This window comes from Quercus robur, chromosome 3 (assembly GCF_932294415.1).
Source record: "Quercus robur chromosome 3, dhQueRobu3.1, whole genome shotgun sequence".
NCBI classification, from domain to species: domain Eukaryota; kingdom Viridiplantae; phylum Streptophyta; class Magnoliopsida; order Fagales; family Fagaceae; genus Quercus; species Quercus robur.
Window position 1 is genome coordinate 66,640,256 of NC_065536.1, and position 14,936 is coordinate 66,655,191.

Consider the following 14,936-nt stretch of genomic DNA (forward strand, 5'->3'; position numbering starts at 1 on the left):
AACGAACACTATAGTGGCATTTTTTTAGTGGCTATAGCAGTGTTTATAGAAAACACCACTATAGGGAACCTATAGTGGCGTTTATGACAAACGCCACTAAAAAAAAACGCCACTATTGTGTCTGTATTCTAGCCCAAAGTCGAGTTTGCCAAACTCGACTTTCAAAAGCAGTCTAACTAACTAAATAAGTTTGAACGCGTGCTGTCCGACTAAAATTTTTCAGAATTTTCACTTTTTGGCAAATTTTGCCATCTATATATATATACACTACTTTTTTTTCTTTGAAAAGTTATATACTATTATTTAAGAAACTTCTCTTAAGATGAAGATTTTGTTGGTTCAAAAAAACCTCTACACCCCTGACTCCTTCTAAAACATCTCATATGTGTTATTGTTAGTAATCTCTTAAATGCTAAGCAGAAAATAAACAAAACAGGAAACAAAAGTTCCTGTCCCAGCTTAAATAAAGGGAAAATGACAAAGCAACGCTTACCTGACGCACAAAAAAAAAAAATAATAAAAAAATGAAGGACGCAAAACAAACAGGAAATTACTTCCACTCTGACTTGTCTTGCCTGTAAGCTAGCACTTAAATTTAGAAATAATAATAATAATAATAATCACTGCATTTTGGGTTTTTTTAAATAAATTTTTTATTGCACTTAAATTGATAGTCCTATATTTTACACTTAAAAAAAAAAAAAAATTCTTGACATTTTAGTTTCAAAATGTGGTTTTTTATTATGAACACAAATTTTAAATACTTTGAAAAATAGATATAAAGTTGAATTTAACTTATATTTTTAAAAGCAATCAAGCCAGCGAGACATATATACAACTTTACAACTAAATTTTTATACTCTTAATATTTTCAAATTGATATATTTTTTCAATTTATTTTAGAGTTAACTTAGATGTCTAACAGTAGTTTACGTTTATATTAGTTTTTGTATGACATTTACAGTTGTTTACAATTGTTCATATATTTTGTAGTTAATATAAATTAATAATTTTTTGCTATTATTATGAATATTATCTTTTAATATTGCCTCCTCTAGACCGAAATCCTGACTTTGCCATTGTATGGGGCTATCATGGCTTTGTAGTATGCCCACGGGGGCCTTCCGTGGCATTGGCAACACGCATATACATATACAATGCATACCAGAATTACATGTCTTCATTCTTATAGTTGTGTGGTTATTCTCCTCACAATGTGTGGGAACTGTATGATTGTAGATTTTTACATACTATAAGAGTAAGATTGCAAATATTTAATACATGATAAATTTATTTTTTGTTAATGTTGAAATCCAAAGAACTTTCAGTAGCTAATTATTTTTTTGATAGTTCAATAGCAATGTTACAACGGAAGAAAACGAATAAGTTACCTTCTTCTAGCGAGGTTGAGAAAATATCAAGGACTTATAATCTTCTACTTTCAAAAAGCTAATCCTATAAAAATACTTGTAGGTATTTATGTTTAATTCATTTTTTTAATCTTCAAATCCTTTGACAACCTTGACTTATTCTCAAAAACACTTGATCTAAATGAGAAATTAACTTCAAAAGGAACCGTATTTTATAAAAAAAAAAATATGATACAAATTGTTTTATATGTACCATATCTATATAATTTTAACTTTTAAAATTAATATATATATATATATATATATTTATATATATATATATATTATAAATTAGTTATTACAACAAGAGATGGAGTATTTAAATTTTGAATGTTTCCGTTAGAAATATCAGAAGTACTATCTAGTTGAGTTACAAAACTTTTGATTTGACTATTTTAAATGAAATATTATTTTCTTTAATTTTTTTATAATAACAAGTGAAATGTTAAGATTATATAGGTATGTTACATTGTGTTTATGGATCAAGAATTCAAGGTAATTAAAATGTCATTTCTGAAAATAAAAAATTAAATTCTTAGCACGTTCTCAAAATTTCCAAATGATCACATTACAACCATACTAAATCTTTCTTGCTTCCTATTAAAAAAAAATAATAATAATAAAAAATAAAAAGTTCCTTGCTGGCTAGTATTTGATAACGGGAATTTCGTTTAATTTTATGATTGATAACGCAAGAGCTATTTCCAATTTCACTGCCAAACGAAACTCTTTTTTTTTTGGGTACCCGATTGTACTTCCAAACGAGCTTACAGTATTTGCTATGAAATGTATTAGTCTTAATTATTGGCAAGAGCCAAACTTTTTTTTTTTTTTTGGAAAAATCTTCCTGAACTTGGTATGGAACCAAATTTTTTCCTGATCGTGAAGATGAAATCATGAAAAGAATTTGGAGAGATACAGGAGACCAAGAGTATGTTTAGAAACAACTTATTTACATAATATTTACTAAAAAATTTAATTTTTAGTAATATTTATGTTAAATGTGTAACAAAAATTTGAAGCTAATTTATTGTAAAAATGTTAAGGTTAGATTATTTGAAAAAAATAACAATATTAATCCAAAACAAAAGGCAAAAGGAAAAAAAAAAAAGGCTTGGCAAAGGCACTCTAATTTAAACTCCATTTCATGATTAATAATTTCTTTTCAAAACATTTAATTATTGCTTCAACAAATAGATAATTAAAAATACATGTTTTGCTTGCTGCATTCATGACTCAACTTCACTAATCATCGTTGTAAAAATAGCATGGAGTGAATAAGAAATTGATGTTTTTTATGTTCACTTGAAGATGATATTAAAAGTGGTAAAAATCCTAAGTCCCACATAGGAAAGGAAAGAGATAATATATGAGTTTATATGCTCATGAGTTGGACATTGGATTGGACTTTTGACATATGTGGACTAGGCCTACTTGTCCAAATAATAAAATTTTATTATTTTAATTTTTGAGTCAGTTAGTCTGTGCACAGCAGTAATTACTGATTACTGAAACAGAGTATATGGTCAATAACGTATAATTTTTCATAGTCTCTCATTTATAAAAACCACTTTTTTAGAAAACTCTCCCGTTGAGAATATTTTTTGTGCATTTCATTTTGTGTCAAAGAGAGAGAAAGAGACATTGATTAGTTCATAGAGCAAGACCTTGTGTGCTTTGTTTTCGTGCTGTAGATCATTTTATCCTAGGAGGCAGACGTCTATGAGTCTCAAAGCACCATAGTAATTGTGTGAGGTGCGAAATCTACTCTAAGGAGATTGTGTCAAACACAAGACTTGATCTGAATCATTTATCCTTCATACATTTGGTATGTGAGTTTTTAATTATTTGCAGATTTCTTCATATATATATATATATATATATATATAGTATCTATTTATTGTTTTTTGTCTGTCACATTTATTTGTGTTATTACTTATTCTTAGATCTATGTATTATTTCTTTTGTTTTATCATAAAAATAAATTGTTGAAATATATCTAACAATCTTAAAGCAGAGTTTATATATTTTAATTTATTTTTGTGATTTACGGTGAAAGGGGTTTTTGAGTTTGTTGAAAAAAAGGCTAAATCGGCAATTGTTTGTATTCCTGCGCAAGAAACAAGACTGAAACTAACACACAGGGAGTAGGAACTTGGGTTTAATATCACATAACTCACAACATACAAAAATTGATCACTCTTAAATGTTATGTGAAGACTTTAAACCCATTGAGAGACACACACTTGGACAATGTGGGACAAACCCACTTGATTACTTTTTTGAGAAAGACAGTACTGAAACAAACACACAGGCGGTTTGTGTTTATCTTATCGTGAATATCTATCTTCTTTGTTTTTCTATAATGTTATTCATACAAAAATTGATCACTCTTAAATGTTATGTGAAGACTTTAAACCCATTGAGAGACACACACTTGGACAATATGGGACAAACCCACTTGATTACTTTTTTGAGAAAGACACAGTACTGAAACAAACACACAGGCGGTTTGTGTTTATCTTATCGTGAATATCTATCTTCTTTGTTTTTCTATAATGTTATTCATACAAAAATTGATCACTCTTAAATGTTATGTGAAGGCTTTAAACCCATTGAGAGACACACACTTGGACAATATGGGACAAACCCACTTGATTACTTTTTTGAGAAAGACACAGTACTGAAACAAACACACAGGCGGTTTGTGTTTATCTTATCGTGAATATCTATCTCCTTTGTTTTTCTATAAAGTTATTGGTCTTTGTCTTCCATGACGTTTTGGTGTCGGTTTGACCGTTGTTATTGTTTGTAGATTTTTGTTTCTGTGGGTTGACTGTAGATATTTGTATTAGCTTCATTGGTTTAGTGTTTTTGATATTATTATAAGCATTGGATAAAGTTGATTTCATGCTTGACAGTGTTGGTGGTTTTGATTGTATTATATAATATTCAGTCTTTTTGTCTTATTAGCTTGGCTGGGTATTATTTAGACTATGTTGCTAGTGTGTTCGTAATCGTATTGTGCAACTTATAAATCTGATTGTTTTAATTTGTGTGCCTTCGTTATTTCTGGGCATTTAATGTTTTGTGAAAGCAATATTATACAATATATGTAATCATTATATTGTATGCCTAACGTTATTTTTATGCTTCAAAGAACCAGATTTGATTTATTTAAGTTTCAATCTGGTATATGTTCTTCTTTTGGAGTTTAGCCGATTGAATTATAATTATTTAACAATTATAGTTGCTTTTGGTTGATTGTAATATTACAAACCTGATTCGTTCTACTGTGTAAGATTTATTTACTATGTTTGCAATGGCCGGCAAGAGGAAGCATTGGAGTTTGGGCAGATTGTAATTTAGTTAATGTCTGACCATTGATTTCTGTGCAAGATTGTAATAGCACTAGTTCATGGCATGTAATCTATCTGAGTAAAGTAATACATATATTGATATGAGATAGGTTCAAATTATACCTGGTGTAACTCTTTAGAGTTACACATTTTTTAAACCATTAGATTTAAGTAAATTCAACGGTAAAAAAAAATTCTCATTAATACTAATATCCTAATTGATCTCATTTATTATCCCTTATTTAATACATTTCATATCTATCTCTAAACCCAAAAAAAAAAGTCTACGTCTCTCTCTCCTTCCTAAACACGTTTTTCTCTGCTCTCTCTTTCTCCTCCATTGCTTTTCTCCAACTCAATTCCATTACCTTTCTCCTAATTCCAATCTCACCACCATGCTCATTGCCTCATCAACGTGAACACTCCAGATCTTGTCTCATGATCATGAAGGTTGTTTTTCAACAAGAACCCACTACAAACAAGTATTAGTTGCTTTAAAGAGAATTACTATTAATTAAAAATTTATAAAAAATATTGTTCCCCACGTCTGTAAAGACCTGTGAACAACCACATTGACACTTTCTCACTTATTTTTTAAATTTTTAATTAAATTTTTTTTTAATTAATGAATTGGCTATCAAGTATAGGATAATATTAGTAGTAGAATATAAATAGTTGAAGCACTAAGCAAAAGCCATATCTGTTTCAATTTGCTTAACCAAACAAAACCCACGAGCTTCATTCAGTTCTGATCAGAAAAAGAAAAAACTCTTTCTTTTTCTTTTCTTTTTTTTGAAAAAAAACCTTTTTCTTTTTCAGTTCATCTTCAAGAGGTTTTTTCTCTTGCTTTTCTTTCTTTTAATAAATTTTTATACTTTCTGTTTATTAATCAATTAATCGAGCCTTCTAATAAACACAAAGGCCCTGAAACTATTTTTCATCTTTTTTTTTTTTTTTTTTTTTTTTTTTTTTTTTATATATATATATAATATAATATAATTCTATTTTGATTATTTTTAAATTTATGTTAATAATTTTTTTTTCCTTCTGGAGGTATTTGATTTTGAGAGAGCTTGTTGTATTCTATGTTTTTGATTCTTCAAAATAATTTTTTTGCGCTATTATATATTTTGGTTTATAATTAAATAAAAAAAATTTGGGTCTTTGTTGTTTATATGCCAGATACTTTAAAATATATAGATTTTAATTTTCGTTCAAACTTTTGTGGGTATACGATATTGACAAAGGTAGTTCAATTTGAAATTAATTTTTATTAATAATGAATTTGTGTACTACTTTTTAGGTTTTATGTATTGTTTTATTTTTATTTTTTTTTAAAGACAAGGTTTTGATTAAATTCATGTTCTTGTTGTCATTGGTCTTATTATTCATGATTGTTTATATCTGCAAGAAACTTGGAATACATATTATGCTGTGTCGAGTATAGTTTTGGGTTTGATCAATGCAGTGTTATTATGGCTCTCAATTAGTTGTCTGAGGAATAATTTTCCGTTTAATGAGTTGAGTAAAGAAACCAATGCTTCTTTGTAGTGGGTTCTTGTTGAAAAACAACCTTCATGATCATGAGATAAGATCTGGAGTGTTCATGTTGATGAGGCAAGGAGCATGGTGGTGAGATTGGAATTAAGAGAAAGGCAATGGAATTGAGTTGGAGAAAGGCAATGGAGGAGAAAGAAAGAGTAGAGAAAAACGTAATTATGGAGGAGAGAGAGATGTAGGCTTTTTTTTTGGGTTTAGAGATAAGTATGGAATGTATTAAATAAAATATAATAAATGAGATCAATTAAAATATTAACATTAATGATGATTTTTTTTTACCGTTGGATCTACTTAAATCCAATGGTTTAAAAATGGTGTAACTCTAAATGAGTTACACCAGGTGTAACTTGAACCCATCTCTATTGATATATATGGTAATATGGTATTTATTTGATATCAAGGATAGATGTAAATGGCAATTAAACATGTCATTAATGCTAGGAACATGTCCTCGGCTTTATATGTGCAATGGTGTATGGGCTAAATGAATAAAGGAAATTTGAATTTCAATGGAGGCAAATTTTTTTGAATCCATTTAAATGCATTCAATTTTGGGCATGATTACCATTTTTTAGTTTTTGGTTAGGCTTTACTTATTCATGAAGTGATCCTCTATTTGATAATTAAAATAGCATTATGAGAGCTATTATTAATAATTTCAAATGTGTGGGTATAAGCCCAAGATTGAGACCAATTGCACACTTATGGGGCTATAATTATGGGGTTTCACTCTGAGTTAGAGAGTGTACAGTTCACCCCTTGGCCAGAGGTGTTATTTATTTATAAAATTTAAGGCACAATTATTTGTATTGGTATGGAGGACACATGATTATTGTATTTAAACACATATAGTCTTATTTTATTACATACATGTGTGTATATATATATATATTTTGGCATGTGTGAACTTGATTGAATATTAATGTGTTTAATCCCAATATATGTTTTGTAATATTTCTTTGAATGAAATATATGTTACATGCCTTAGTTGACATAATTGAGTTGTCAAAAATTTGGAATGCACAAGAGTCTATTATGAGTGCTTATTAAGTAAGCAAGGATGAGACATTAGAGATGTCCATTCATTATAAGAATGAAGTTGAGAAATAATTCAATGAATGCAATAAGTTCTTGATTACCATAGAACTTGTGGGGGGAAGCTATTATTCCACTTTATTTTTTCATTGAAATGCCTTAAAAGAAAACCACTAAGACACCTTGTGAATTATGGAAAGAGTGATAGCCTTTCTATAAATTTTTTAAATGTGGGGGTGTTTGATGAAGGTGGTGATTCCTATTCTTAAAGGATAAAGAACCATTGATTGTGTTTTCATTGGTAATGGTCATAACAGTAATGCATAGTGCTTCTCTAAATTATGAATCTATTATTCTTATTTGCATGAAAATTAATTAGAATATATTTCAAGTGTTAAATTTTCTTAAAAGAAAGTTTGAGTCTATGTTTAGTATCTCTCATGATCAAGAGTTGATAGAAGAGAGGTTGAGCCTAAGCACAATCAAAGGACAAACGTCATGTTCGTTTGGTCCAAATTTTCTAATTTAAATGTTAGAAGATGAACTTAAAGTTTCAAGGAAGCGATATTTTGAGGTGCCTTCTTGGAAAAGAGATTGTCAATAGTGCATTAAATCAATCTTAGAAATCTATGCATAGTAGTTGGTAGATCTACCACTTGGGAATTTGAGAGTTGATGGAATTATTGACTATTACAATGCGAGACTTGTTTTAGAAGGCTACAAATAAAAGGAAGATGTGAGTTTTCTTAATACACAATAAACCAAAGGGGTTTATGGTTCTTGTACAAGGAAACAAAGTGCTTAAACTTGTTAAATTTTTGTATAGATTGAAGCAAGTTCCAATCCAATGACATGAGAAATTTGACAAAGAGATGATATCAAATGAGTTTAGAATTAATGCAACTAGTGTGTGATGTGAAATATATCACAAGAGGCTATGTTGTTGTGGGATATGCTTATGTAAGTGTTGTAGATGTGATAGAAGAAATAAAAATTTCTAATACATCTAATGGACTTGTCTTGTCTCAATCACATAAAAAATGTGACAACAGTCTAGTGAGAACACCTTATGCAAAGAGCATATGCATTTTTGGGAAGTCAATAAATCTAAGTAGACATGCATTGTTGAATACTTGTGCCTCCTATTTGTATAAATTGGCAGGGTATAGAGTTACGGTAGTTCTCAACATATTTGTTGGAGACATAATACCATGAGGCAGTTTCTCTCAAATGGAAGTGATTCTAAATTATAAAACGGATCCATAATCAATTGTTTGAGTGGAAAGCAAGTAAACTGCTCATCGAGGGGAATGGGGTTAAAGCCTATGACCTAAAGTTTTCATAACGGTAACCCCACCTAGTTGACTGGAGATCCCAAGATCTAGGTTTTCAAAGGGACAAAAAAATTGTGGAGACTAATTTTTATCACTATGGAGATTACATCTCCCACCCATTCCTATGATGAAATAGTGATGCTTGTAAGCGATGTTCAGGGTAAACTTTGCTGTTAATGATTCTTATATCTTGAAAATTCAAGTGGGGTATAGCAGGATATTCTTAATAAGAGTCACCTATATGAGTGTGAAGTGGGCCACTTCCATGAGAATTTTAAGGCTGAATTCTCTAAAGCACTTCATGAATTTACTAGGATATGTTCAAGGCCAAAATGAACACAACTATAAGAACGAAAATGAGCTATGTGAATTCTATTGTCTTGGTATACACAAACGTTTGAACAGTTCAAGACATCATGTTTACTGGTTAGCTAGGATATTCGATTGTCTTTCACAAAGGAAAATTCAAAGCCATAAGCTACTTCTCCCGATACAGTAACTTTTCTTCTACTCTCTCTGTGTCTGCATCATCATTTGCATTGTGATTATCAATTTCTATTCATGTGAGGTATTGTTGGAAAAATAGCTTGGAGTGAATAAGAAATTGATGTTTTCTATGTTCACTTGAAAATGATATTAAAAGTGGTAAAAATCCTGAGTCCCACATAGGAAATGAAAGAAATAATATATGAGTTTATCTGCTCATGAGTTGGATATTAGGTTGGGCTTTTGGCATATGTGGACTGGGCCTATTTGTCAAAATAATAATATTTTATTATTTTAATTTTTGAGTCAGTTAGTCTGTACACAGCAGTAATTACTAAAATAAAGTGTCTGGTCAATAACGTATAATTTTTCATAGTCCCTCATTCATAAAAACTATTTTTTTTAGAAAACTCTCCCAGTGAGAATATTTTTTGTGCATTTCATTTTGTGTCAAAGAGAGAGAAAGAGAAATTAAGTAGTTTGCAAAGCACGACCTTGTATGCTTCGTTTTCATGCTGTTGATCATTTTATCCTAGGAGGCAGACGTCCATGAGTCTCAAAGCATCACAATGATTGTGTGAGGGGCGAAATCTGCTTTAAGGAGATTGTGTCAAACACAAAACTTGATCTAAATCATTCATCTTTCATGCATTTGGTCTGTGAGTTTTAAATTATTTGTAGATTTCTTCATATATATATATATATATATATATACACACACAATATCTATTTATTGTTTTTTGTCTATCACATTTATTTGTGTTATTGCTTATTCTTAGATCTGTGTATTGTTCCTTTTACTTTATTACAAAAGTAAATTGTTGAAATATATCCAATAATCACTACATGACAACATTTATCCCCTAACCTTTTGTACAAGGACAAATAACACGATGGAATCCTCGTTTATAATGTTCTATTATAATAAAATTATAAACAATTAAGGGCCAATATATGAAGGGATTGTCTATATATTCTTAACACACATGTCAAATTTATGCCAATTAGATGTTATTTACTATTTCATCCATAAACTTATCTTTTAAGCATAAATTTAGACTACAAAAATTTGAAATTTAAACATTTATTGATAACATTATGTTATCAATCTTTGATCTTTTAGAAATTTTGCAACCATGATTAATATAAGAAAAAAATGTTATCTAATTATGAATTTGTCAAAATTCATATTCAATAAAAATAATTTAGTAGAATTATAGTTATTAGCTATAATCAAGTTTGTATATAAACTTTGTCTATAAATTTTTTTAAAGAATAATTCAAATGAAAAAGCACGCAATCACGCTCCCATAACCCTAATGTAAGCTCAAAGGACAGCTGCAACATATAATATTATAATACAAACTTAGTTGTAGACTACAATCCCCACTAAAAATATTAACATGACTATATATTTTAAAAATCTAACATTTTGATTGTATAATATTCTTAACATACATGTCAAATTTCATGTCAATTAAATGCTATTTACTATTTTTTAAGCATAAATTTGAACTACAAAAATTTGAAATTTAAACATTTGATTGATAATATAGTTATTGACTTTTGATCTTCTAGAAATTTTGCAACCATAATTAATATAAGAATAAAATGTTGTCTAATTATGAATTTGTCAAAATTGATATCCAATAAAAATATTTTTGGTAGAATTATAGTCATTGCTTATAATTAAGTTTACATCCAAACTTAGTCTATAAATTTTTTTAAAGAATAATTCAAACGACAAACTATGCAATCACAATCCCAAAAGGCCATAACCATAGTGTAAGCTCAAAGGACAGCTACAACCACTGGCGGAGCCAGGGGAAGGTCAGAGGGGGCAAGTGCAACACCCCCCCCCCCCCCCCTCTCCCCCAGACCTCCCCAAAAAACTCCTGTATAATATACCTATAAAGCAACTTGCCTCTGACAAAATTTTTCTATCTCAACTTTGCCCTTAGCATAAATAAGAAGATTTCTCTGCTTCTAAAAGAAAGCAATCTAATGTCTTCTATAAGAACATAACACATTTTCATCTTTTTCCAATGAAAACAAAGTTTAATGGCCCCACATAAGACTAAAAGTATTGTCATTTTGACAAGTTTCCAAACTACTAACAGTAAATAATGAATTTACACAATTTTTTTCATAAGAAATTTTATAATTGTCAGAGCAATACTATATAGTATATACAATATTTCTCACAATAAATTTTACAATTGTTGAATATTCAATTTTCATTTAGATCCACCACTTATGCTACTTTATTGTCTACCAGTTATATAATTCCCAGTGTCAACCTCTTGGTGGGTTCTACATAATCATTATTATTATTTTTTTAAATGGCCTACTTATATTCATATATACCACTAAAACCATAGCCTCCACTCTTTTTCTTATTTTTTTAGTTTTTAATTTTTTTTCAATTTTGTTTTTGCTATAATCCAAATTTTAACTGCTTAAGAGAATAGAGAAAAAATGTTGAATTCAACGTTATTTTTTAATAGCATTCAAGGCAGTAAGGATACAAACTTACTAGTACATTGTTATGCTCTTAATACTTTTACAATAATTTATTTTAAGAAATAAAATTGATAGTTTAAACTCTATTTATTTAGATTAATCTCCAAATTACATTAATATATATTTGTGTATTTAGTTTGCTATTAATTAATATCAATTAATTTTTTTATAAAATTAATTTTGCTTTCAACATTGCCCTCCCTAATTGAATTCCTGGCTCCGCCACTAGTTACAACATATAATATTATTATAACTAATTTGAAAATTTTAATCTGTGCATGCGATTCTCTTAGTCAAAATCCAATGGTCATATTATACATTATCGTAGCACGTAGGACTCAGCAAGTACTTAAAAAGTAAGGACCCATTTTTCTTTTCTTTTATTAACAGTGCAATGACCCCGTATGGTTATACCAATTCTTCCATATTAATTTGATAGGTCCGAGGTACAATTTCTTTTGGGATTCAGCCTATACATTACATTGAAATTTGGATAGTTCCATCCTCATACTTGTAAAGAAAAGGAGGAACTATTCAGTTAAATTATTAATAATGGGGCCATGACCTATTCATGATTCGGCTCCCCTAGTTTATCGTGTAAGCTTTATCCATTCATTCCATGTGTTGTGTCATGTGTTTGGTGATTTCGAATCAAATAGGCCCGGATACAAGTCATTGTTTTCTTTTTCTTTCTTGCTGAATAGTGATAGTTTTCTTTTCTTTCTTGTTTTTTTGGTTTAACAAGTGATTTACAGTCATGATTTATATATATAGAGAGAGCGAGAGATGCAATTTTAACACAAAAATATACCACAAACTTGAATAAAAAAATTCATAAAATATTTTAAAAAACAAAGAGAAATAAATAAGTCATGTAAGATTATAAAATTTTAAATTCATATATTTTGATTAAGAAAAAAAAAATTCAACCTAGCTGTCTCTGCATACCCCCCCCGGTGGGGGGAAAAAAGGAAGAAGAAAAAAGCAAAAACGAATCATTTGAGATGAGAAGTGGAAAATGATTAAGAAAGGAAGAGTACTTAATAAGTTGAAGAGAAAGTAGACAACATGGAACAAACAAATAGCTGTTAAAGTTATTTAGGAAGTTGTTAAGAGTCTTGATCATCACCTTACAAATAAAAGAAGCAATTATTTTATTCCGTTTAGCTTTTTTTTTTTTTTTTTTTTTTTTCTTTGGCTAAAATTCTATTAGAGGAAGCAAAATAATAGAGCTTTACAATTACTTTAGGACTTGACTTAGGTTCAGTATCCAATTGCACTGAATCCATTCAAAACATGTATAACTGGACAATGAACCCGATATGCTTACTCATTACTTTAGTCCTATAGGTGGAAGTAGGAATAACAAATAAAGCCACAAAAAGAGAGCCTGGGTTAAACGAATAGGATCCCCTTAACCTAACTTTATAGTGTACTTTTCAAAACAAAGTAAAATTCCTCAACGTACCTTGGGTTGGCCGAAGATGCTCTCAAATGGTAAAATGACTAAAATCAGTGAAAGCTCATGTGGGAAATCTTCAAAGTAACCCATCGGTTTTTTAGGGGGAGGACTATGTAATTTGGCCAAAGGGAATAACTGGCTTTTTCTAAAGCAAGAGTCTTTTTTTTTTCTTTTTTTTTTTTCTTTTATCTTCTTCTTCATTTTTATTTTTTATTATTTATTTATTTTATTTTATTTTATGCTTGAATTCAAGGTTTTTGGTATGCCTACAGTTGTCCCTCTTGATTATATAGTCCAAGAGCCCAAACTTAGGAAAAATGGCCTAAGCCCCAACTATGGACTTACTCAATCTGAGCCCCTCCAATTCCATTAACAAGATTCAATAGACATTTGAACAATTTAGTAAGGACGTGGTGGAAAATTTATATTTTACACCATCCAATAATGATTGTCACATTAGCATTTTACCTAAAATTCAATACATCCTACTACACTTAACAACATCTCAATAAATTCCTAATTTGATTGAATTTATATATGAGTATTAGAATTGATTGAGTGTAATTGTACTTATTTTTAAATATGTAATAAGATGATGTGATATCATGTCCTTATAGAATTTAATTTCTAAGAGGAATAGGCAAGCTTTGGTTTGGCATTTTTAAATATAAATGGGATGAGTTTATGATGCAATTCCTAGAATTTAATAGGGTTTTGTATGTAAAATAGTTAAAGGATTTGGGATGGAAGAACTTGATTTCTTCCCAAATCTGACCCATTATCATTCCCTTAAAAAAAAAAAAAAAAAACTCAATTATTTGAGGGGAAAAAAAATAACATCTACAACAAAATCAATTCACACAAAATTGCACAATTTCTTTCTTACTATTGCAAATTTGGTATATTTGATGGTAAATAATATCAATTCGAGATGATACCCTTATTTTCTAGTGTAAATAAGTATTTGACTCCTTTATAAACAGTAAAGGAACAACTGTACATGGTGGGCTGACTCTTGTAATCAACAAGTGTCAAACAAGTATTGTAAATAGTAAAAAAAAAATTATTATTATTATTCTTTTGTATTTTTAGCATCAATTGTACTACAAGGACATTTGTCTATAGGTTGTATCATCAAGAAACTCATTCATTTTCCACTCAATTGTCTATCATATGGGAGATTCTTAGCCTATTAAATGATCTACATTATAGAAAAAAAAAAAAATACCGATAATACATAAGAACATAAACCTGGATGGGATGACCATTTGAGTGGCAGTGGTTGAAAACTCAGATCAGTAATGCTTGTGTTTTGATTGTTGGCTGCATTTACGGGTCTATCTCAACAAGGATTTTGGCTTAAGTATAAAAGTGATATTGTTATTGTTGCAACTTACTAATATCACAAATTGCGAATAGTATATAAAAAGAAGGTATTGCTATTAAATGAAATCCTCAACAAAAATAACATGTTAGGATTCAAATGAAAGTTTAGTGATAATGACATCTTTTGTGATGCCTTTGTTAGTGATTCAAACCCCAACTTCCTTCTCCCCTAGTATAGTAGTGTTAGTGATAGATGCATGTAAAAGTAACGTTATTTCGATTACAACTTTACCATATTAATAAGTTATGAAAAAACTTACACCTTTAGCATTATTATTAGCATAATATCTGAGTTATCACACAAATTACTATGAGTATGCTAACTTACACGACTACTAACCATGGAAAGATGGTACTATCTATCTAATACATATAATTAGAA